The sequence below is a fragment of the Gymnogyps californianus genome, chromosome 1 (assembly GCF_018139145.2).
Source record: "Gymnogyps californianus isolate 813 chromosome 1, ASM1813914v2, whole genome shotgun sequence".
Classification (NCBI taxonomy): Eukaryota; Metazoa; Chordata; class Aves; order Accipitriformes; family Cathartidae; genus Gymnogyps; species Gymnogyps californianus.
In genome coordinates this window covers 128,199,845-128,225,118 of record NC_059471.1, presented here as the reverse complement: position 1 = coordinate 128,225,118, position 25,274 = coordinate 128,199,845, and the positions used below count along the sequence as shown (strand labels likewise).

Here is a 25,274-nt window from a genome sequence, read left to right as displayed (position 1 = left end):
ATTGCTGGCAGAGGACTATACCATGTAGGGGTACTCAGAGACATACTCAGACTCATCTAAAGCTGGCCATAGTCAGAGCTCAAGGCAACCTGACTTATGTGATCAGGTGTACTATGTGCGGTACCCAAACACAGGATACCTACCCAAACTGTGATTGCTCTTCACTTCAAGGGTAGATAAGCCCAACAGTTTTCCTCTTCCAAGTACCTTTATACCGAACAGTAAGCCCCATTCTCAGGGGTGAAAGCCGAAAGAAAAATTTTGGTGGTATTTGTCAAAGTTTTTGTGTTGGACTTTCTTGCACTTCCTATGCAACAACAGTAGGATCAGCTGAAATGCTGGGTGTGGTGTAGTGATAAAAAGCCAGAGCAAACAGTGGCACCACTTGAATAAAGTGTGCTCTAGTCCTTTATAGAGCAACGTAATGAGAACCAGGCTGGTGACTTGCCTCCCCACATCCTTGCTCATCCCAATAAATCCTGCCATGTATTGCCACTGTGTTTGTAGGGAAGCACAGGTTGTGACTTTCCATCGGAGCATCTGAGATCTGGCAATTTTTTAAAAGAAGATACCAGACCAGGTAGCGCAGTGTGCTGGTTTGTCATAGCTCTGGGGACTCGGTAAAACCAAGAGAAATAAGGCCACGAGCTGCAGTGCAGATCTCTGTAGGCCTTGGGACCACTGGGGTTCTTCCTCTATGTGGGAGTATTTGAGAGGAAAAAATCTCCAGTTACAAAGCCACGAGGAGAGCTGCTTGTCACATCCAAGCCCCTCTCTCCTTTTGGAGGCTGCTGCAATGCTGCCAGCTTCTCTTTTCCCGTGTGTGAGTCTGGCTGTCTCTGTTTCTGGGAGTGATGGTGGTTTCTTTCTTTCTTTTCTTTCTTTTTTTATTAAAAAATGTAACATTTGGGTCTTTGAAATTGAAATGGATTTCAGTCTTCCTTATATTAATTATTGATAACTGGAGCCTGAGAGACGGAGATGAAGCCTGGCATGATTAAAGACAGGCAGTTTTTAATTTTATGTCTCTCACAGTGACAGAGGAATCCAGTTTAATAGGAGTCATTTATTAAAAGGGACTTAATCACAAGCATGCAACTAATCGGGAGTGAGATAGCAGGGGAAGGTGGGGGGGAAGAGGTATGCACTGGGGCAGGGGGGCAGCCAGGTGGGGTGGGGAATGATACCACGGCGTATAGAGGCACTCTTCAAGTCCCAGCACGTGTGGAGAACACACGTGGAAACCACACAGCCTGCCTACAAAGGCAAGGGAGCTGCAGTCCGGCAAAATGAAGTAACAGTGAAGCTGCAAAACTGGGGCTGGCTGATGATGGCTCTTATCTCAGCAACGTTAAGGTGGCCTTGCCATTAACCAAGACCCTGTGCCCTGCATGAATGCAGAATCAGAATTGACGGTTCTCTCCTCCAAAACATTTATAGGCTAATTAAAAGGCAAGACACAAAAGATGGATCAAGACAGACAAGGAGATGATATTTTCCTCTGGATGTGGGAGGAAAAATGTTCCTCTCCCTGTCAAGCTTGCTGAAAACTATGTAGGCAGGTGGTATATTTTGTATTGTCTTTGCTGTTGGTGATGCCGCTTTAAGAACATTACTTCATATGGCCTGCAGCGATGAGGCTGTGGTCTACTCTTCCCCAGCGGAACACTGCCGACTGGCTAGCAGGTAGTAAGGAAGCTTTTTTAATATTTAGTCCTCAGGTTGTGTGTGTTTCTCAGAAGACTGACTAAATTAACAGTCTGCAGTCCCTCTCGTGACAGCATTGTTCAGGCTGAGAGATAGGGGGACCATGTGTAGTGACCTCACCCGACACCATCAGCTGCTGCTGCTCTGAGCTGGAGAAACTGTGGGTGGTTGTACCAGAGCCCAGCAGTTCTGATACAGAATTGATTCCTGCATTTTCATTTCAACATCACTTTACAACTATTTCTGTTAGGGATATTGCTAAGTTTATAATTCATGGCTGTGCAAATTGGAGTTTGTTTACTTTGTTTAGTATACTCTGGGGTGAGGATGCAGCAGTACTGTGACACCATGGTGAAAAAGCCCCCCCCCCCAAATGCTGGGCAGCTCTGTGCCTGGTGAAACCTGGGACACCGAGCTTTAGCTGGACAGACTCAAATGAACTGTTGTGAAATTTTTGCCTGAATTGCTAGCTCATTTAGTGAGCTTAGCATGAAGGCTAGCATTTACTATGCAATTTTCTTGATAGCTCTGTCCTGGGATGGGCTTGGAACTAGGAAGGAGGCTTGCAATGCTCAAAAAAGACTGGAGCAATTGTCTCCTCTCTTTTTGTTGATAGAAACCCAACCTAAAGAGGCTTCTGTGTGCATTAATAGAAGCAGGCTTGATACACAAGCAGTGGAGGACAAGAAAAGGAGTTGATACAACAGTGATACTCATTGAAGGGTGGAAATAGAAGGGAGCATTGCTTTAGAGGTATCTTCTTTCCATGTAGTGTTCTTTCCTAACTGTTGTGTGTTACAAGTCCTCACAAGGAAAAGGAGAGTTATCTTCTGTAGAGATGATTATGGCCATAAGAATTTGGTGGGTTGGGGGCTGAGACAAATGGCGATTTCTGGTAAGAGACCATGAATTGAGGGGAAGGAACAGTGGGGACAATCTCCTCTGGCAACAAACTTAAGGAGGCTTCCAATTTGGTGTCCATCTCTCTGTTTCTGTCTGTCTCCTACACTCACGTGGATTCCATATGGTCATCTATGCTTTTATTAAAGTGATATGAGCTGCTTGAGAGGTTTTGAGCCTTCATTGTCCCTTCTGTTTCTCCTGAGAGGCTCCTTTTGCTCTGCACATCTTTTTCTTTTTTTTCTTAATAAAAAGAGCTCTGATTTGCACTGCTTTTTCAAATTGGGAAAAGAGATTGGGGAGAGAGTGAGTGTAAGTTCCTACTCCCTTCATTTTGGTATTGAAATAAGCACTATGATTCTCAAAGTAATGAATGTTGCTCTTTCCAGGGATGTTATAAAAGCCCAATCCTCCCCAAACCTACCCTTTATGGCTGTCAGTATATTTGCTCTTTCTCTTGGGGCAGGTTCTTAAATCACTCTTCCATACCTGTTAGGATATAGTTTCTCAGCTCTTTTGTAGTATTTGTGTGTCCAGGAAGCCAACACTACATTACTTCATCAGCAGGATAGCTGTTGATACCCAAGGTAAAGGAAAGTCTCTTGCTCTGTTCTTTTCCCTTCATCATCCTTCCTCTCTCTTTGTTCCTTGATCCTGACTTAGTTGCAGGTAAGTTACAAATACTGCAAAGCAGTAGTTAGGGAAGATGAAAAGCATGGCACCTAATGATCAAATGCCAGATCCTCAGAGCCACTCTTGTAGGTAGACTCCTGACCAGGCTGCCTGAGACCTTCATGGAAGGCTGGTCTGGCTGGGAGGGTAGAGGTTTAGCATCAGTCATGCTGTCCTTTGAATGTGATAAAGACTTCAGCCATTTCCCCAGGGCACTAATGCAAAAGATTATAAAGCTGCTCTATAATTTTTGTCTATTCAGAATTTAAACTACCATCAATCATCTCAAGTTTTTAGTGTCAAATAAGATAATGTAGCCAACTATATTATTAGGAAGAGATGTGTTTCTGAAGCAGTGAACGTCTGTGGGTGCATCTGAATAGCACTTAACTAGATATGCAATCTCTCATCGACAGTGCTATTAAAAGAGCTTCAGTTTGTGGAGGTGGACTCTGACTCAGGGAAGATGTGCTGAGGGATATGGCCATCTACTACTTCACTTGCAGCCTGAATATTTGGCAGGGAGGGAGGATAAACAAGGAGGAAGGATTGAGCATCTCCCAGTCTGTGAAAATATCTTTTTCCACTGTCTCAGCATGAAATGGCTCCAGTGGCTGGAGAACCTTAGTTGGAAGGTGGTGTGGAAAAGATCTGGTTAGCTGTACCTGACAGTCACTCCCAATGCAGCATATCTCTTTGGTTTTGCTCTTTGTAAAATGGCATTTTGTGCTGATGCAAGGTGCTGAAGTGACCACTGTAAAGGTTGATAGCTCTGTGCAGATAGACAGCAACAGCCTGGGTAGTGGGAGGGCAAGCTTTCTGCCAACTCCAGCATAATCCTTGATGGAAGTTTTTCCTCAGTTGGAAAGTCGCCAGTCACAGGTGTTCCAGCCTCTCTGCGGGGGACATCTGGGGAGATGTCAGAGGGGAAAACAAAGTAGACATGGGAGGAGACGTGAGGATGTATGAGAGGGGACACAGAAGCAGATACAGGAGGAGACACATGGAAGGGGACATTGTCGGGGATGGGGCTGAAGATGGTTCTTGGAGGAAGGCGCTCTGTGCGGGGGAGGTGCTGCAGCCCATGGGTGACCCACACTGGAGCAGGGATACCCTAAAGGGACTGCAGCCTGTGGAAGACCTGGGCTGGAGAAGAGGAAACAAGCAAAAAAGAAGGAGCAGAGAAAGAAAACAGTAAGAAATAAGAAGCAGCAGTGAGAAAGCATCACATACCAACCCAATCTCCTGAGCTGTCCGTCATCTCACCCAAGGGGCTTGCAGAGAGTGAGTGTAATGTGTGTCCAAAACAAGGGAAGGGGAGACCAGCTGGCGTGTGGCGGGGAAGATGTGTTGGACTGCAGTGGAGCCTGGGGAACTGGGAAGAAAGAGGTTTACCTAAGTGTTTGTTTAATTGTTTGTCATCTCTGTTTTCTAATGCCTGAATCAGTAAATAAAAGTTTATGTTAATTGGCAATAAATCAAATTAAGTGAAATTCCCAAAGTCAAGACTCTTTTGCCCGTGACGCTTTGGAACTTACTCTTGCCAAGTGTATCTTCCTCAAGTTTATTTATTATCCCCTTCACCTCATGATTTGCCTAAATTTTAATAAGCAATAAGGTAGCTTTTTCATTTTCAGAAGGCTATATAACATAGCCTCTAGAAAGTTGTGGAGGCTCCAAACATGCTCTGATTATTATTTTTTTTTCCCCCAGTGGTATCAAAACCAGCCTGCAAAGCTAGTGCTGGGGAATTGCTGAGAAAAGGTTTATTGGCCTCCTTCACTTTGGTGCTTCTTATCTAAATAAAATACTAACTTGATTGCCCATGAGCTCTCATAATGCCTTCATACAACAATGTCCAGAGGACAAAAAGCAGGGCTCATTATGTCATGGTACTGGCAAGTGACTTTAAGATAGTGACTGCATTCATCATGCGTTATAGTATAATGAGAAGAGATACCTGTATTGATCTCTTAACAGCGAAAGCACAGTGAGCCATATAAATGACATATGGCTTGTTTCATGTCATTGAAATACAGCCATCTTTGGTGAACTACTGATACAGGTGCAGGTTTGGGGTAACGAAGAGTACCGAGGAGGTGACAAAGTGACTGTGCCGCTGCACTCTGACCTCCATCTTAGGCTCTTCCGCATGGCATTGGATGCTCCTGACCCAAGGTTTTCGATCACATCTGAATTGTGCTCAGGGCTAGGCCTGGGTTTGATATAAAGCTAAGGATGAAGGGAGGATTATACAGACAGTTGCTCCTTTTAGTTTTGTTTCCTTCCACCAGCAGGGAGCAAAGAGGTATCAGCTTTACATTTGAATTCAATTGGTTGCTGAGGCTTTTGTTTTAGTATTGTAAAATTCTCCAGTTGGGTTCAGTCCTTCTCTCCCATTGAAGTCAGCAGCCAGACTCTTCCTGCTCCAATGAGAACAGGGATTGGAGGCACGATAGAAAATGCTCCTTTGTTTTGGAGTTTTTGTTTTTCTTTTAAAAAGCTCTGAATAGACAGATTCATTCCCAGCCATTATAGTAATAATGACCTTTACACCAAAAAAATAATAATAATGGACATAAGGGTCTCCAGCCAGGCCATTTTGGGACCCCTGGCGCTGCAGGCCAAGTGCCTAGCCAAAAAAAATCACATCTCTAAATATAATTGGCTCCAGCAACAAAAAGAGAGAGAGCAGAAGGAAGAAAGGAGAAGTCAGCAGGTCGGATGGTGAGGTTGCAGGCGTTCATATCTAAATGGCCTCCCAATGTACCATTTTGCTCCTAATGACACAGAATTAGGAGAGGAACATAATTGAGGTTTTATCAAACATGCAAGTGAACAACACAGCCCATCCCCCTCCTGTCCCCTCCTTGTTCAGCCTAAATTGTAAAGGACTTTAAGGATTTGGAAAGCCAGATTTAGCAGCTGAAAGTCATTTGCTCCCTCCCTTCCTCCTCCATCCCCTTTGCCATTGCCCCCTCCATTTCCTATTTCTGTTTCATTCAGTAATTAACCTTTTGAATAATCTCCCTTGCAGAGCTGGCTAAGCTGCTCTTCTGTTTCCCTATTGTTGAGTGTCCTTAAGACAGAAGCCGGACCAAGTGTCTTGAGTGACTGACAGGTAGAGCTATCTGGAAGGCAGAAGAGTTTAGCAGGAGCAAGGGGTGGGAGTGGGAAAGAGGGTTTGGTGTCTTCTGCTGATAAGGGAGGAGAAAGTGGTGAAAGTTGTGTTTTGGGATTTTTGTTCATTACGGCCAGTGTCGCTCTTTGTAGGTGGTTGTGCTCTTAAGTTTTGCACAATGGGGGCCAAATCTGCTGCGACCTGACCGAAGTGGGTAGGATCTCGAGCAGTGTAAGCAGAGGAAGGCTTTGTCCCTCTCATTTCCTTTTCCTGCAAAGGGGGAACTGGTGTTTTTCCATCACCATTCATGTTTTATTCTCCCTCTTTTTTTCCTATCAGCTACTCCCAGTTATTGTGAGTCCACTCTATTTGTAAGAGTTAGAGCAGGGTGAAGGGTTGGCAGCAATATGTTATCAAAATGTATTCTCACCCCTTTGTTCAGTAAGTTATCTGGGAGCTGACTGATTTTATACTAATTTGTTCATTATTCTCAGTTGTTAGATAAATAGTTTGTGTGACTGAATTTTAGCCTCTGGTTTATTTGAGAATGTCTTTTTCTGAGTATCTACTAATTTCCCATGCCATTTGATGGATCATTGATGCCATGTGACATTATTCCTGTTCCTATATCAGTGAGTCTAAGCTCACTACAAGAAGTTTCATCCTTTAGACTGTTCACAAATTGTCTATGAATATTTATTTACAATTATTCAATGACTCTGGTATGTATTGAGCACTGAGGACTGTTCAAAATATCTGCAAGGCCATTTCCGAAGAGAACGTGTACATTGAGACATGACTGGGTTCAGGGTGTTCACAAATATTTTAGTGTTATCTGCTTTTCCATCTCTGTGAGTAACCATCTTTATCCTTTCTGTCTCTGCATACAATTTTCTTCAATCTTGCATACAATTCACTGGGAAAAAAAAGATCCTGAGCCTGTCCTTTTGAAGTGAACCACCTGATCTTGCTCCTTCTTACTGAGACACTTGGGTTTTCCCTCCATTAAATGAGTTTCATCCTGTTGAGATGGGTGGTGCTGACTGCGTGGAGGGCATGCTGTAAAATAAAGTTGTGTTGATGACTAGTGGAGAAACCAGAAAGACTGCAGGAGTCCTGGGTGAATATTGTTTGGGAACAACCACCTTGTTGACCCACTAGTGGTGATCACATCCACATAGTTTGAACTGTAGGCAAAACAGCTGAGCTGGTACAATGTGTTGCAGTACCTCCTGTGCAAATGAATAGGGACTCATGTAGCCAGAAGTCATCATGTTGACAAGCTTGCTCAGACGTCTGTAAGCTGAGTCAGAATTATGTGCAAGCAAGGATCCAAGCTTACTGATGTGGGTCTATATCCCACAAAAGTGATGTTCCCTTTCTGAATAATCTCGTCACTGTAATCTGTTGCTCCTTTTCTGCTCTGAGCTGTTGACATCAATGGATTTTGGATCAGACCCTCCCTGAAAATAAGATTTTTGAAGCAAAATAAATAAATTTATTATAGGAGTGCTTCATTGTACTCTGTGATATGAGCTTTTATTTTCCACATTCTACTCAGAAACATCAGTGAAGAAATGATAATGTGCAAAATATTCATCCTTACGGAGTGGTGTTAGTGTTTGTAGGCTTTCTGCACAGCAGCTGATACCCGCGCTCGGCACAGCTCTTCCTGGCACACAGAGGCACAATTGTCTGAAGGACAGCAGTGGCAATTCACTGAATGTGGGAGGATGGGCCTGGGGAGGGAGTCAAATTCACTGCATAAAAATTAAAAGGTGGGTTACAGTGGCAGGACAGGAGAGGGCCTGAGTGGGGAGCCCAATGAGTATGAGATTTTCAGCTGCCTTTGGTGATGCTTGTAGTTTCACCATCAAGTTTCACCATTTTCTGATGAAAACTCATGAGAAATTTAATGGAAGCACCTTGAAACTCCTTTGAACAAAGCAGTCTTTGGTTTTCTGTTCATACAGTGACCTAGCACCATGGATCCTTGGCGTATAACAGCAGTTTCTATGTACTACAAAGAACTCCGTGGTTAATAATGATGAAGAGAAGGATCTTGCAAAACTCCTACTATTTTTTCTGCATGCAAAATAACCATGGGAAATAAACCCCCTTCACATTTTAGAGCCAATTCAGAACTAATTTATTGTATTTATTTTTTAATTGCTCCCTTATGACAACTAACACAAGTATTCCACATAATCCTTAAGATTTGTCTGATGCTCTTACAGCCAAATATGACAGTAGTATTATTTTCCTGCTCCCCGGGTGATGATCTTCCGATATGCTCATCTTAAATGAGAACGTAAGTTCCTTGGGACAGGAGATTATACTTTTGTTTTGAGCCTACCTGTAAGTGTGATTAAAATAACCCTTGTTCTTAGTGTCACATGGTAAATTGGTCCTCTCTGATTTAGGGGGCTGTCACTGCAAGGAACTAGATCTGCTTTTCTTGGTATTCTGTCAAGACTTTTGTCATATCTCTGAACTCAACTTGTTGAAGACCTTCTGTTCTTGCGTTTGCTCATTCCATAATTTTGCTTCTTTTTTTCTTCATAGGTAAGTCTTTGTGCTTTCTAATCCTCTCCTGATTGTCTTTAAAGTAATGGTAAGTTATTTAATTTTATTTGAATACTTTTTACAATGACATTACTAGGTAACTTGGATTGGCAACAAAACTGCCATTGTCGTGTGCCTGCCTGTGTTAAAGTTGGGAGGGGAAAAAAGAGATGACTAGACATGCACAGCTTGTTCTCAGTCCTAGTCGCTGTTAAACATCTTGATTCTGTTGAGAGTAGCTGTGGTAAATACCAATATCTCACTGTAACTGATTAGCATCCATCAAGTTATGCACAAGTATTGGAGCATCTTGTAATCCAAATGGTAGTGGCTACTGCTTTTATGACTACCAGAGGAGGCAGCAAGCAATATGTGTTCTGTAGTCGAAGTGGTTATTTTTCGGGGGGGGGGGTTGTATTAATAAGATCCTGGCATGGCAATGCTTTTTGTTATAGTTGTGGTGGAATGTATAGTTTGCAAAACATTAAGAAACTGTTGTTGGGTGGTAAGGAAGATGGTATGTTCATATGGGATAGGATATTAGCGAAGTCGTTGGGTTTCCAAAGGAGGTTTTGTGTTCATCAGAGACTTAGTATGTTCCATATAGCAGCTGTCCTTTCCTTTACTGTGACAACTGAGTTCTGCTGAAGGTCTGCTAAGTCAGAGTAAAATGGCAAGACCAAAATGCAGTCTGGACTGGACTGCAAACATGCATCATGCTCAGCTCAGCCTATTGACCCCAAATGAGTGATGGAAGGCACGGCACAGGTATCTCAGCTAGTGTTGAGATACGTGGTCTGAGATGGGTAAGCAGGCTGTTTCTTTAGAAGAAACTTTTGATCCATACCTTGAGCCTTATTTAGACTAAAATAGCAAGCAATTCTGAAAATGCCACACACTGGTTATTTTTTGAGTAAAATTCTTCGCTTTACAAGTAAACCTCATAAATTGCCTCTCATTGTCTGCCTTATGTGATAAAATGTACAAATGGAATATGTCTCAAATGTTTGTGATGTACTCAGATTAAATAAAGACGTTAAATTTGTAGAATTAACAGATTACTTTTCATGGTCAGCTACTCTACTTGGAGACTCTGTGTCCATTGCCAACAATTTCACTTGCATCAATTGAAGTGTTTAGTTTCAGATCAGATATTCAAATCACTAACTTAGCAGCAAAGAGTTGTTACCTGGTATGTTGGCAATGGCAAGATGTTTGTAATCCAGGTGTGGTCTGACAACATGATTACAGCCTTGTAATATTTTTTTAAAAAGCCTTATTAGAATTAAAAAATCCATCTTTTACTCAGGTAGGCACTTCATTTAGTGGTTGAAGAGAGTAGGTAGGAACTTGAGTTATCCAGATCCTGTACAAAAATATTTTGTGGCTTTGTGTTTTTCATAAAGTGTGTAATTCATAAAGTCTGGGTTAGGTCTGGTGCTGAAGTCAATAGCAAATCTTTCATTTTTTTCTCTGTGTATATCTGCATTGTTGCATGGTCCATGATCCTCATGCATACAGAAAGGAGTAAACAAAACTGAGCAAAGTTTGTCATCTATCCTAGTATTTCCAGCTACATTAGAATCAAAAGGTTAGAGACACTGTTTTCAATATGGCATAGGACAAAACTATGTTGTGTGACAGCAAAGGGAGAGTAAATCAAAGTGCCTAAAATGACATTAAAGACTAGGGACAAAACTCTCAAAAGCACCTCAGCGGCTCAGGAGCTTGTCTTCCTGCAAATCAAAGGACTTGGGGATTTGAGTTCTTTTTGAAAATGGAACTTATTTTTTGAAAGCTACTTTTGAAAACATACCCTATGCATTTAAAAGCTTGTTCATTCTGGACCTATTGAACAGACTTTTAAAACCAGTTTTGGTTGCTCTGATGTTCAGGGTACTGTGGTTTGTTAGTACGTGTACATAGTCCACTGATCAAGGGAAAAACCTTCCGGGCAACTGGTATGGGGTGACTTTGCCACATAGTAAAGTATTGTAGGATGGTTCTTACTACAGCATAGGATACGTGGAAACCTCTGGATTATCTGATCCAGCTCCTGTTCTTGTGTAATATTCCTTTCATAAATTTGCAATGTGATTGGGGTGGCTTTCCCCTAATACTGAAGTTGGAGGTCCCTGTCTAATCTCGCTGTCTGAAGGTTTAAAAGCCTCTTTTTAATTCCCAGTCTAAGTGTATTCATGGCCAGTTAACATCCATATGTTCTTATGTCAACATGATCTCTTAGTTTAAAGAGCTCTTTTTCCTCCCTGGTGCTTACCCATCTGATGAATTTATAGTCTGTAATCACATACCCCTTCATCTCTTGCTACCTTTTTTCTCCTGTCTTCCTGTGTGTTTGCACTGGGAACAGAGGGAAGGGTCTCCAAGAGATCTCCTGAGCTGATGCAACACTGTCTTGACAAGATACTGGGCAGCCGTGACGCAGCTGAACAAATCTTCACCTCAAACAGCCTGATGTATCGAGTTTACGTGGGAGAACAGGGCTATAAAAATTGCAACCCTGTGCTGCTACAACAGTGCTAAAGTGGCCAGATGGATGTCAACCCAGCAATATAAGGGCTCCCAAATCTGCACAGTGACATCTGATGGCATATTTAGTGCCGGTGCTCAGATGGACTTTGCTGCAATGTTTCTTGAACACAGCTGCTAGTTTGTGAGTTTTCTTTATTAATGAATCACAAAGAGGCACTGGGAGTGGATGTATAGTTATAAGTGATTGCTCTGCAAATATTTTTTTTCTCTTTGGCTTCTAAATTACCTGTTTAGTGTTTTAGGGAGTGCAAGTTGGTGGAAGTGGTGTGCCTAAGGGCCATTTGTGCTTCTGGAAATCTCCCCCATAAAGCAGTTCTCGGTCAACCTTTCAGGGGTGAGTTTTGTTTGGGGGGTTCTGTAGATGCCTGTCCAGAGCCCGTTAGTCACTTTATGACCATATGTCAGCATCTGATGTGAAGATGGATTCCAAAAAATATGCAAAGCATGGTACCTGCTTGTGCCTTTAAAGAGCTCATGAATCTTAGGCACTGGTGCTCTGGCCTGTTTTGTACCTTTGAATGAAGATTTCTAAACAGCTTTTTATGCAAGGCCTGAGTTATGGTATGAGTTTCACTGAATTTCATGTGTCTTAGGTACCGTTGCACTTCTGAAAATATCATTGAGTTCTGCATAGTCTGTTATATTCCCAAGGCTCAAGGAGACTAGTTCCTGACCATCAAGATCAACAAATGGCTCCTGTAATACCTTTGGCTGTTGCCTTATTTACAGACAATTTTGCTCATTTTTGTTTTACACTGCCAGTATTTCCTTCTTAGGTTTACAGATAACACTGGCATTCAAATGTAGCACTGGTATCCTTCCATTCTGCTTTGGTTTCTTAGTTGCTTTTTATGCTCTTTTCTGTGGAATTTGTGTGAACCTATAGAGGAGTGACTTCACAAACAGAAAAATTAATTTCAGCACAGGGGTTCACAAAAAAAAAAATCTATTCTTTCTGAAAGTTCATGTGGAGTGATACAGTCCTGAGCAGAAATAGCATAGTGTTAGGTAGTAAGCAAAATGCTGCTCTGCTGGATAAATTACCCCTCAAAGTTTTCCTTATGGGAGGCACTGGGATGCATACTGGGTAATTTAGTTAAGGGTGGAGGTAAGGATGTGTTATTAGCTATTCCAGTTACACCGAGTACTTCTGGGAAGAGTTGCTGGATATCCCTGGCCCTTCACTACTGGTCCATCCCTGCTGCTGGTAAATGTAGATTAGGCAGTTGGTGCTCAGTGTATCATATAAATTTACTGCAATTAATCTACAGAGTCTTTTGCCAACCATCTAGTGCCTGCTAAGCTGTTTCTTGCAGAAGCCAGGTGGGCAGCTGGCAAGAACTGCTCGTTAACAATGGGAAATGCCAGTTCAGATTGGGTCACATACAACCCACCAACCACCCCAGCGCCAAAAAAGTCGCTGCTGCTGTTTGCATAGAGATGTTGTTCCGCTGCCGTGGGGGCCTAAGGTCTCTGAGCCATTTCATTGCCTCTTGGGGCCACAGATTTTTATTTTTTTTTTTGGCAACTACATACAGTGGTGAGGTCTTGCTAAGAAAACACAGGCAGTGTCAGGGAGCATGGCTGAGGGTTTAGCCTGGGGCGGATGCTTTGGCCAAAGAGTGAGGAATAAATAGGATTTTGTTGACATATTTCTACATCTTCCACTCAGTTGAAGTACTGTAAGGTGAACTTGCGTGTATTTGGGATGATACCATTACATGCATGGAATTAGGATCCATTTTCCCAGTTATCTCCAACTCATGCCCTGCAGTTCAAGTTGTGCATTGTCTGCAGTGATTCTCAGCTTCATGTTTCTAAACTCTCTCACCTGTGCTTGCCTTGGAGGACGTACTAAACTCTGACTTGCAATCATGGTAAACTGCAAAATCACAGACGACTTGGCCCACAGCTCCTAACATGCCACTGGCTGCACAAAAGAGCTGTGTTCAGGATGCACCTCTGAGTGTCTCTTCCCAGTGGGTGACCATGGGAATAGGAAGCTTGTTTTTGTAACGCCTTCAGTGACTGCTATTCATTAGTATCTGGCATCAGCCAAGTGATGCTGTAGCAATAGCTGTGGGTTGGAGGGCTCCTGCAGAGGTCACATACCATAGGAAAAGGAGGGAGAGATCAGCATCTAGCATGTAGGATGTGTTTTATTCTTGTTTCATGCCATTCCTACTTTCTCCTCTTGCCTGTTTTTTCCTTTCTCTTTCATAGCTCTAATGTCTGTTTGTTAAAATAATCATTTTTTCTCTGCATGAGCTTCTGTCATTAGATGAAAGGTCATGGATATAATATGAATCTGGAACGATAAATACAGTGCAAAATGGATTGAAATGCACACGGCAAAGAGGGTTTCCAATTAAAAAACACTTTGCCGAGCTTGCACCAAACAGACAGCCACGCAGCCTCCAATTTCTCTTTGCTTATAATTAGCTGCCATTGAAAGTTAATTACTTTCAGGACTGAAGGAAGTGAAAATAAAAAAAAAAAAGGAAAAAGAATCTTTCAGAAAGTTGCGCCTAAAACAAATCTTTTCTTGGAAAGGTTTTTGCATAGCACCCCTTCCATGGACGTGAACCAATTCAGGTTCTTCATGTCCTCGAAATCAGAGATGGAAAAGGGATGTGTGAGTACATCTGGCACCTGGGATGTGTTCTTGGGTTACTTTGAAGGCTCTGCCTCTGGAGTCTATTCCAGAAGGTATAGGAAAATTGCAGCTGAGATCCCTGATGTGCTGATACGATGTGAAGGATAGTTACTGCAGAAAGCCAGAAGCTCTGCTCCCCATTTGAGAGCATGTCCTCAGGACCCATTCCAGGAGACCATTCCCACCCAGTTCAGAGACCCTTCCTGCAGGGGCTTACCTCATCTGTCTTGAGTGCCTCAAATGATGGTGGTCTTACTGACCTCTCTTTTCCCATCCTGCTAGCTGAATTATTTCAAAATTGATTATCTGTGACTAGGTTTCCTGAATTAATTCCTTTCACCTTTTCTAGCTTGCTCATGGGAGAAATGTGGGTTGTTACAGTGCGATAATGAGGTGTCTACATATAAGGGTTTCCCACAGTTATGCTTTATGCTGGGGTACCTACTCTAGTTAGAGCATGTATCAGTCACAGATGTCTTGTTTTGAGCTGTTAGATGTTTGTATGTGCCAGTGACAGTATACTTAATTATTCTACAATGCAATCCTGTTGTTTTAGACTATGCATCAGTGATACTTCCTATGGCGGGGGGAGAACCATCAAACAACTAAAGGCTGGGGAGAGGCCGGGATTTCCAGTGCTGGTTGTTATTGATGCCCCCATTTTTAGAGCCCCACACTTGAAAGCTAAGAAAGCAGTGTTTGTTTTCAGCAGTTCTCACTGTGCTTTCTAGGGATTAGGCTCTTTCAGTGTGTTTTCAAGTTGGGCATCTGGAGAAGCACCCATGCTTTCAAGTCACTGCTGACTTGAATCAGTCTCCATAAGGGACTGTGTGCACCTCCTCCGTAACAAGCTGCAAGAATCTTGGAGAGGGAGAGAGAAATGAGTGCTATTTCTCTACAGAGGCAGTAAATTAAACTTCTAATGCAAAGAAGGCAGGCATAAGTCTCACATCTCTCATATTCACTCAAGATCCATGAATCAAACAAATAGATATTTTCATCTATCATATGATTATTAATTATATCAGTAGACTACCCTCTACTGCAGGTGAAGCCTTTGTATATTTAAGAGAACATGACAGGTTGTGTTAATTCCAGAAGAGAGCACCATGTTCCCACTCCTTACAGCATGAGGAATAATCTTCAAAATGCCAATGAGTGTTAAATTCTCTACCAGCACAAGATCTTACCAGCAATTTTTGAGATAAAGGGAAGCCATTCTGAATCTAACTTGGTGTATAAGGGCTCTGTTTCTACAGCATTACATTTAGGATTTCCTTTCTCCTACTGGCACCATAACATGGAAATACTCATAAGGCTGGGAAAGAAGGGAGCGTGGAGAATGTATGCTGAGTAGTTGAGCGAGATATTTAAGTAGAAAAGGGAGAAAGATGCTTTATGAGGGCAGAGGAGCAATAACTGCTAAAGAGTTGATAAGCCTTCCCTTTCTCTTTGTGAAAAGAGCATACGAAAATCCATGCAACTAAGAGGACAAAACCTTTTCCCTTCTCTTTTTTTAATAATCCATCTCATGGTTTTTATGTAAAGGGAAGACTTGGGAAAAATGCAATAGGCTTGTTAGATAGCTGGAACAACCCAACTATGTGTGAACTGGTACCACCACTCAAAGCTGAAACCAAGACCTAGACTGCTGACTTCTGGGAAAGGCTTGTTCAGTGAGAGGGTTATATGAAACGGGTTTAGGGAAATAGTTGCCCCGTGTGAGAGATGGACACTGGTAGCTCATGACATCTGTCTGGGGAAAGAAGCAGGGTTTGTAGTCTTCGGTACTAGCTGTAGTGCAAAGTGTTTTCTTGGCATTGCTTTGCAGGAGAAGAATGTGCAAGTATCTGGACCACATACATCCTCTGACCTATGCTGTCAGTGTTATTAACTGCGGATGGACAAAAGTGTAGTGACATACAGGCTCATTCTCTCTGGTTACATTTCTGGCACTACTTCTACACTGGAAGTTTTGGAGGGCCAATTAGATCTTCTTGTAGGCTGCTTTGAGCTTTTCTTCTAGACAGAGAACCAAGCAAGGTATCCTTAACCCTTTCCTACCTACAATGGAAAAGGCCAACCTGTCATTTGAAAAGCCAGGCTCCCTTTGAGCCAGAGGAACATGGGCATAGGCATTCCTATGCCAAATGAGCAGAGTTCTTGAGGAAGGCAGTTGGGGAAGCTTTTGGAGGGGCAGGAGGGGGAAGTACAGCAATTTCATTTCACTTGGAGTCACCATGGCAGCAAATTACTTCTCCTTCCTTCCCCCACCTTGTTTAAAAAGAAAATGGGGAGTAACAATGGCAAGCAAGGCCTTCAGCTAGAGTGAGCAGTAGAAACTCATTTACAGCTGAAAAACATATAGAAAAGAAGTCAGGAAACTATTGAATGATTTGTGAAAGGAGCATGGTTTTCTTGTTTGCTGCTCCATTCACTGTCCTCTATGTTAATCTCTGAGAAGAGAGACAAGCCATTTTCTCAGCCAAGAACAATTTACCTGTGTGCTGGCACACAGTTAAGAGCAATTTAGAAAACAAAAAAAACTCATTCCAAATTAACATTTAGCTGGTGACATTAGGGGAATACTTTTCTTTTTTTTTGTTCTCCTTTTCCCTCCCATTCAGAAGTTAAGAAGCAGGAGCATTCTTGCTCCCTGAATGCATCTGAGGAGCATGGCTGCACACAGAGGTGGGGCGTGAGCTGCCCTGAAGGAATAAAGAAGCAGAACTCTGCAAGACACTTGTGGGTGCTAAGCCCCATGGGCGCATGTCTGGCACATGTCGCTAGCACAGGGCATCTTTCCCACTTGGCATGTTGGCACCTCAGGTGGCCCAGTCCAAGTGCTTCTGTGGGGAGCTGCATCTGTGTGTGCAGAGAGTGTGGGGCATGTTTGAACTCAGTCCCACCACCTTGGTCCCTGTGCATTTCCGTTCAGGTGCAGGCATTACTCTGAAATACTGAAAAGCCTGATACTGGAGTCATCTGTAGGGATTGTACTCCAGGACTTGGAGCGCAGGATAGATCTTGAGGGGTGTGTCTAACACCAGAGCCAGCGGCTGTAGAGCAGCTCTGGTCCCTGACTCTCTGTGATGGGGGCTCACCATTTGCACCAGTTTTGATATTGTGACTCTGATCTCACAGCATCTTTTCACATCTGTGTAGTACAGGTATGACTGAGAAATTAGTACCACTAAGCCTTGTCCTTACACTTTTTGAGCCCTGAGTTTTTGCCAGCAGGATTGTTAGCTGTTTTATGAAAAAGGAGGGTATACCCAGAATTACTCCTCAATATGAACCAACAGTCTTGGATCAGTGGGTGCAAAAGCTGTTCCTCCGATCCACCTCTGGTACCCCCATAAGCACAGCAGTGGCCAAGGAATCATGTAAGCACGTAATTTCCAGCTGCTGATGCAATCCCCTTCCCTCTGGCCTCTGTTCAGCAATGCCATAACGTGTGTGTGTGGCTGTGGGCTGTACTGGAGGTAACAGACTTTCCTGATTCTGCAAATCGCATTTCAGAATCATATGGTCAGGCGGTAGAAAACTCATCTCCCAAACCTCACAGCCCTATAGGAAGATGGAGCTCCATGGGAGTCTCCCGATCCAATGACTGCAGCATCTCTCTGAAGCCCCACTATGGGACAGGGCTGAGCCTGCTGCCAGCTCCAGCATCTGTTTGGCTTCTCCTGCAGCCACAGTCTGACCCAGGGCATGTGGCACAGCCTCCGCAGAGGAGCTTGGTGTGACAGTCTCAGAAACAGCACGTGGCTCAGCAGTCACAAGTTGGCTGCCTTGAAAGAACGGTATCACCTGTGCCATCAGTGCTTTCTTGATGATTTGCTGTACTGGGAGAGACGTGTCCCCCCCCAACATCAGCATCAAGTAGGAATTAACCTACTGATCTCAGACTTGTAACAGTCTCTTTCTATTGGGGGAGAAAGCACATGCTCTGCCACTGCCCATGCTCTACCTTTTTCCTGCATAAGAAGGGGATCCCCAGTGAAGCTGTCAGAAAGGGAGAAAGCCAAACTATTTAGGTGGGAGTATAGCATCTGTGTGGGGCAAGGACAGTCTCAACTACATCCAAGGGGACGCTTGTGCACAGGCGTTAGGAACTGGGAAGGGGTGTCATCCCAAAGCTATTCAGCTCTGCTTGCCACAGCACCAGTGACTGGGAAAGCAGACCAGATGGTTATCTTCCTCTCCCTTTGAGTGTCTTTTCCAGAAAATCCCACAGGCGTAAAGGGGCCTTAGCATGGAGGTGGCAACACCTGTCCCCTGTCTTGGAAGGGAAATTTCTGATTTGAGGCCTTTGGTTTTTGCTTGTTTGGATCTGGCATCAGCACTCAGACAACCTTGCAGTTGATGGAAATGACAGGCCAATCTCGTTGTGGCTCATACCCTTTCCACCAGGGAAAGCTGTTGACTTGAGGAGATCCAGAAAGACCAGCTAGTGTGTGAAGAGTGCATTGGGAGGGGTGGAGGTGAGGCAGGATGCTACACAAATAGAAAACTTGATGGAGGGATAGTTCTTTTCAGCACCTAGCACAGAATGGGTCAGCATGTTAGCAGCTGGGAGAAGACATAATTTTCAAGGAAGCTCTCCCTCATTCCTCTCCTGTGTGAGCCAGACAGGTGGCAGCAGTGATTCCCACTCAGAAGATCTATATAGAGGCAGTGTCCTTGGCTTACCCTTATCTGTTCACACAGATGCAGCACAGCTGCGTTTTTGCTGAGGTGGATGCTGTGGGCCAGATGGAAATGCCTTGTGCATGGCTAGCTGGACCACCCCAATCTCATAAATGCCTGCCCTGCTCCACAGTGCCCCTATTGACAGGGATTATTAGAAAGGAACTGGGGTCTCCACCTGTTCATTTACTGCAGGATAAAGCCCCCCTATATGTGCATGCACTCATGTTCCAACCCCTGCGTTCCTGCAGATCGTCACTTTAAAATAAACATGCGAACAGCTCTAGAAGTAATCCTCTTGCTAGTTGTATACAGTGCATGTTCCCTCTCATCCCACTCCTTCCTTCTCTGTTAGATAGCACCTATCCCCGCTTCCCTGGAGCAGTCCACCCCATCATCTATTCTGCTGCTGTACATACCATGTCTCTTTTCTTTTTTATTTAATTTAATAAAATGAGTGTGTGGGTTGATTTGCATATTCATGGATCACTTGATTAATAATTGATGAGAGGGCCTGGGGCAGGTGGTTGAGAATAAAAAACATTTAGTAGAGAGCAGAGTCGAAGGAACAGATCCCTGGCTGGCACATGTCCACAGGGGGAAGAGCTGCCGGGGGCTGGCAAGGAGGGAAGGGGAGAACGAGTGGCAAAGTAGACACAGCGCTGAATGTCACCAGTGGAATGTAATTTTGTCGATTTAAATAATTAATCACGTCCTCGGAATCTGTGACATTTCAGTCCCAGAGGGTCTTTCCTTTGTGGAGCTATTGCCAGAAGAGCAGGGGCAGGGAGGTTTTTCTCCTTGGGATGGGACGAGATGAGGACAGGGCAGAGATTGTGGGGAGTCACTTGATGGGTTGATGTCTTTACTGTTACGAATCTTGAGAGTTTAGAGGAACCTGGTGTTCAGTATCCTAAAGCCAGGACCTGTTCACAGACCCTGCTGCAGTGCTGTAGTTCTCTGATATGGCCGGTGAGATTGAGCTGTGCTGAAGTGCGAGATGAAGTATTGTTCAGACTGGTTTATATGTCCCACGGAGAGCGGAGTCCTATAACTTCTGTTCCCAGCCTGCATCTGTGCTCAGCAGTCAAAGCCAGCTTCCCAAACAACTCCTGCATGTGTGATTTATGGGTGGAGGGCTAGGAAGAAGCTCCGTAATTTGAGGGGAGGGGAAGTGTTTTAAAGTTATTTTAATGCCAGGTGCAACTGCTGGTTTCAGATGCTGCAAGACCTCATTCCTAGGACCTTCCTGGCAGGAGGGATCAACCACGTGAGAGAAAAGAGGGGACAAAAAAAAGCACAACGGCTTCTTGGGATCTCATTCAATGAAGCAGGAACATTGGCTGCCTGTCTCACCTCCCCAAATCCCTACCCTGCCTGCTCCTGGAAGGCTTTGCCATGTTAACGTGCCAAATGTAAATACTGCTAGGCTTAGGCTTAATGGACCTCCAGGGTTTGAGGGCAAGAAAGTAAGGTATGACTTCATGCTTTTTTACAGTGATCTGAATACACATATATATGTATATTCTGAATACAGATGTCCTGTAGCATTCATTTTGGGATTTGTTGTTGTTCCTTTTCTGCTAAATGTGCTGCATTTTGCATGACTTCGGAAAAAGACTGTTTCAGTTTGTCCCCTGGAAATTGTCATCAGTGGCATAAAGTATTACTGGGAGTAATTAATCTATTAATGCCGGCATGGCAGAGGTAAGGAGACCTGGCTAAGGCGGGAATGCTGGCAGAAGCTCCATTGTTGCTTGCAGTTGTGAAATTAATGGTTTTAGTTCTCAGATTCGTTACTAAAGCTGTGAAAGCCAGTGGAGCAGGCGCCCCCAATTCTGTTGCTGTTTTCCTCATTGTTTCTGCACAAGCAGAGCAGGCTGGTGCAAAGTCTTCCTGCTGTCTCCTCAAAGGCTGGGGCTACTCTGAATCCATTTAGCAAAAAAAATTTGGATCTGGAGTGATTCTTGCCAAGGACTGAAGTCTGATCCTCTCTCCATTCCTATTGCCGGTGACAGCACATGGGATCAGTTGGGGAAACTTGGATCCATAACAGAGATTTTTCATCTCCCAGTAGGTGGTTTGATGGCTTATTTATGAATAGTCTTCACAGATAAAAATGAAAGCAGCCTTTAACAATAGCCCAAGGGAGGCACTGACCATTCACTTCCATTAAAGTCTATCTGTCTATTAATAAGTAGTAAGACAATACATTATGGAACAGAGATAAGTAATTAGGTAAATCATAAGTAGTTATTATTGAATTATTGTATAGTATTTAATGATACAACTCTTCTCATATTATTATGCTGTTTCGTGCTGGGAAAGGGATCAGCTCTTTGTACCCTCTGTGCTCTGGTGCTGCTTTCCCCAGTGTTCCCAGCTGGGAGAGCTGGGATCTAGATTAGCTCTGAACTCCCTCTCACTCCCATGTCTGCACCTCTGCTGGGGCTCTGCTAACTCCAGTGGTCTGCTACTTCTCTTTGGTATCTTAAGCTACACAGGAGTCTTTCTGCTGGTTTTTTTTTTTTTTTTTACTATCTGACATTTAAAATTGAATTGTCCTCCATCTGAGGTGCTGCCTCCCTTCCGCACATGCAGGTAGTCTCTTCTCTGCACTGGGCCATACCATTGTTTTGAGGGCACTATCTTGCAGCCCTACCTGTGTATGTAGAGAGGGATTTGGGGTCAGGATCCGCACTGGCACAGAAGGTGCACTGGGGAAGCAATGCATCATTTCATGAGCTGGCATTTGGACATTGCAGAGATTTCCCTGACGAGCCTTGGCGCGCTGCGTTTTTGTAAACGTACCAGGAAAAGCTGCAAAGACGCGTCTGGTCTTTTGCTTGCTTTGGCCTGTCTGTTCAGGACAAAAGAGAATAGATGAAGCTTCAGTAATGTGGAACAATCCTGGTATCCTGCGGCTCTGCCCTATCATTTCAGGACTTTGTACATGCTTGGGTGATTTTATACCTCCTACCTACTTCCCCCCCTGAAAATCCTTCAAGAACATGGAGGGCTGGTTTGAATCAGCATATAAAATACAGCAACTTCTCTAGGCTTTGCAACCAAATCTTTTGGGCCAGAAAAAAAATGAATTGAACATATTTAATTAGTGTAGTGGGATACACTCTTGTATATTTTCCACACCTGAGGTAGAAAGATTCTAGTAGCAAATGCCAAATAAGTAAGAGTCTTTTAAAACCTTTTTTGCTTACTATCAAAGATATTGGGGAGGGAAGGTCCTGCGTTCGATTTCAACTTTTGTTCAGAAGCTTAGGTCAATCCTTATTTTAACAGGACTTTCACTCATTCTTCTACAAATTGAGAGCCCATGATCCAAGAGAATTGTCTGTGAAAGCAGATAGAAAAAAGAGCATCTGGGATGAGTGTAGCCAGACATCTTTATTCTGTCTTTCTGTGTACCTGCACATACCAGTGGTAATTTCAAAGTAAATGTTCATATCCAAACAAACTTGAGTGGAAGACATGACAAGTGGTGGACATTTTATACAGTCCCATGAATTCTGCATATGTGTCTTTCTGCAGCAGAGTTTTTCATCCTTGCTTTTGCAGGGGCTTGAAATTCGCTCCTGGATACTAAGCCAGGCACATCACTTGCTTTAGCTAGGTCAATTTTCTCCTTTTGCAGAGAGTAGTTCAGTCTTCCTCGGTCTCTCTAGTACTTGTGCCCCTATTATCACTGTGTCTAATCACAACTGTTGAGATGATTATCTGCGTATGTCCCTGGTGGAAAGGAAGTGTTATTCTTCCCATTTCACAGAAGGGGAGAGAGACACCATGCAACTATGTGACTAATGCAAGGTCCCAAGGGAATTAATTGAAAGCAGTGTCTAGGGAAAACTGCAGGAAACACGAGTTTGGTACCGAGTGCTGCCTTACTGAGTGGCTGATTTTGTAACATGAATCGCACTCCCTGAGATCTCATCTGAGATTCATCAGTTCGTTTTCTACTTGCAAGCTGGTGATAAACACCAGTCTCTGCCAGCCTAGTCCGTGATTTAACGTAAGTGCATCTTTGCAAAGTTGCTGATTTGTTTGACTGGAGATTTTCCACATCTGGATTATTTTAGTCAGAGTCAACTTTTTTCCCAAATGTCTTCATTTTTATTGACATGTGAGACTTTGGCCCATGGCTGCAGGAAGGAAACCGCGTACGCAGAATTCAGCTCTGTAAACAAGTTTCTGCAAAATCTGAAGGTAGAGACGGTGGCTTGTAGTTCAGGCCTGTTTCTTTGCTAACCTCTCTTTGCTATGTAGTTAACCTCAACAGGGATTGTAGGCATATTGTACCTGTCTTACAACTGTCCTGCTGGTACCATGCACAATTAATATGACACCTGGGAATGTAATACATGCTTCATGTCACAGAATTCAATTCATTTAGTAATTTTCTTCCCTGGATATATCTTGGCTAAGGTCAGTGAATTTGCACTGAAATTTCGTTTGTGTCTCTGTGCACATACTGCTGCATTACCACAAGATCCCAATTAACAATGTCAGACACATTTTTCTCCTTGTCTTCTAATAGGAGAAGAAAACGCACAATAAGCTGATTTTTCACAATGCTTTTCAGCACACATCCCTTGACACAACCTAGGGAATACCCTTCTATTGCTAAAAATAATAGCTCTAAAGTCTTTGCCCAACTATTAACTAAAATTTGTATAGCATGGTGGATAAATCATCTGCTTAGTACGTCTAAAGCATTATGTTCCAATCCTGTTAAAGTTGTAGTTATTCAATATTTCAATTAACTCTTTTCTGCTGATATGATTATATATTAATTAAATCTTGCTAATATTTCCAAAGCCATGATAGAGGAATATATTTGATCAGATATTTCTTTTCATGTGTATGAAAGGCCTGCTAGGGAGAGAGCTGCAGAACTGTAAAGAGATATGCTATCTCTAAACAGAAATGACTTTAAGGAAAGGGCTGGCTGTAGGAGATGCTTGCAAGCATCTCACACTGTTGTGTGATCCCGTTTTTTTTTTCACCATGCAAGCGCAGTTGGGCCTCAGCAGAGGTAAAACTGTAAGAAAAGCCAGAATCGCAAAGAAGTGGTGATACGGCAGGTTGCACTTCTCCTTTTTAGCTAGTCCTGTAACGGTATTCCTGTGTAGCAAAAGGATTTCATAGGTGTTGGGAGCGTTTTCCCATACGGACCCATTTCAAACCATAAATTTTGGTTCCTGTGATGCTTTCAGTAAATACAGGCTACATTAAGTTACCAGGCTTTCCAAGGTCTAAACATGGCAATTGAATTTTCGTGGTGCAAAGCTGAATTCTCCCTGTGCTTTCTGTTGGAGGACAATCGTCCTCTCCAGCCCTTCTCCTGTGCTGTTTAAGGGCATTCCTGCTTCCCTTTGAGGATGAGTGAAGTGGGTCCCATTGCCATATTTTGAAACCAGGTTTTCTGTAAAACATAGGGAATCAGCTTTGTTTTTTATAAGCAACATAGGACAGAATTGTGGCTAACTCAGCCCGTGCTTTCTCTGCATGCGTAAGCCTGTGAACCCTTCCAGGACTGGGGTAAGCTGGTCTTAATTCTGGCTTGTTTCATTTGACCACGCAAGCAGCTCACTTGTGTGTAGCTGGGCTGCTTTAATCTCTTGCTCCTTTCCTTACCTCACTTACTGCTTGCGTGCAGTGATTTGGATCCACCCCACAAATCCCATGGGTGCTGCCGTATGAAATCACCAGCTTCCTCTTCAATTGTTTTTGTTTTTGTTTTTTTTTTCCCCTTGCTGTCTCACCCCTCGTGCCATGGTCCCCGTCAGTCGCAGGGTGGCCGGGTGCACAGGGAGCTGTGCTGCCGGCTCTAATGGATGGGCTGGAGCCTCCAGGGTGCAGGAGGTGCAGTGCTGACTGATGGGAGGCCACCTTGGTGGCACCAAACGCTAGTGCCTACCTTGGCTGTTAGGGTAAGCGATGGTGTAGAGCTGCGATCCTGCATGTTTGGGGTGGGGAAGGGGGCAGGCAGTGCCCCTTGACAGGCACAGGCATTTGCTGCATGACCTGCCATTTGCTTTCAGTCATTTGGATACAGAGATGCAGTCTGCAGTGTCGCTGCTGAGTGAAGAAAAACATTGTGGCTTTTTTAATCAAATCCTTTAGGGCTCTGTCTTTTCCCTCTGTTTATCCTAGCTCTCTATTCTGTCTTTTTTTAATCTCTTTCCCCTCCTCTCTCTTTCCCTTCCCTTTGCTTTCTCATTATCTTCCTCCTCCTGCTCTTTCCCTTCCTTTTCCTCCCTTTTCATTTACCCTCTTGACGAGGGGAAGGTAGAATTTCCCTTTTCGGATCAGGTCCATTTGGCCCATCTGTCCCTCCCTGCATCACGCAGCCCCACAGCAGCAAACACCACAGCCCAACCTGTATGCTTC

At 43.6% G+C, this 25,274-nt stretch overlaps 1 protein-coding gene and 1 long non-coding RNA gene across 2 annotated transcripts in view; both read left to right on the top strand.

Annotated features, from left to right (window-relative positions):
• LOC127021894 (uncharacterized) overlaps nucleotides 1-20,161 on the top strand; it is a 54,679-nt gene extending 34,518 nt beyond the window's left edge. The window contains exon 3 of the long non-coding RNA XR_007767272.1: nucleotides 20,086-20,161. This is a non-coding gene — a long non-coding RNA (uncharacterized LOC127021894). The remainder of the gene's footprint in view (nucleotides 1-20,085) is intronic.
• The window catches only part of LSAMP (limbic system associated membrane protein), a 1,011,998-nt gene that overhangs the window by 313,805 nt on the left and 672,919 nt on the right, over nucleotides 1-25,274 (top strand). The window lies entirely within an intron of this gene.